Below are 545 nucleotides of genomic sequence, written 5' to 3'. Positions count from 1 at the left end.
GAAACACACACACACACACACATCTCCTCCTAGTTGCGAGCCGATGGTCAACTTGCAACTGGGGGCCAAGAATAAAAAGCAAAACACACGCACACATCCCTAGTTGCAAGTCGATGGGAAACTTGCAACTAGGGGTCCTCAGCAAACACACACAAACCCCTAGTTCAGACTCGATTGTTGAGATGCAACTGGGGGGCCCTTGACAAAAAGACACGCACATGCACGCACTTCTAGTTGCGAGTCGAGGGGCAACTTGCAACTGGGGGTCACGAATAAAACATACACAGACACCCTAGTTGCGAGTCGATGGGTAGGTTGCAACTGGGGGCCCTTGACACACGCACACACACACCTCTCCCCCTAGTTAAGCGTTGATGGTCAACTGGCAACTAGGGGACACGAATAAACACACAGACACACCCCCTAGTTGCGAGTCATTGGGCAACTTGCAACTAGGGGTCCTCAACAAAACGCACACCCCCTAGTTGTGAGTTGATGCTTGACATGCAACTGGGGACCCCCTTGACAGAAAAACACGCACATGC

This window comes from Triticum dicoccoides, chromosome 3B (genome assembly GCF_002162155.2).
Source record: "Triticum dicoccoides isolate Atlit2015 ecotype Zavitan chromosome 3B, WEW_v2.0, whole genome shotgun sequence".
Taxonomy (NCBI): domain Eukaryota; kingdom Viridiplantae; phylum Streptophyta; class Magnoliopsida; order Poales; family Poaceae; genus Triticum; species Triticum dicoccoides.
The sequence above is the reverse complement of the archived record's forward strand: the minus strand, read 5'-3'. Positions refer to the sequence as shown.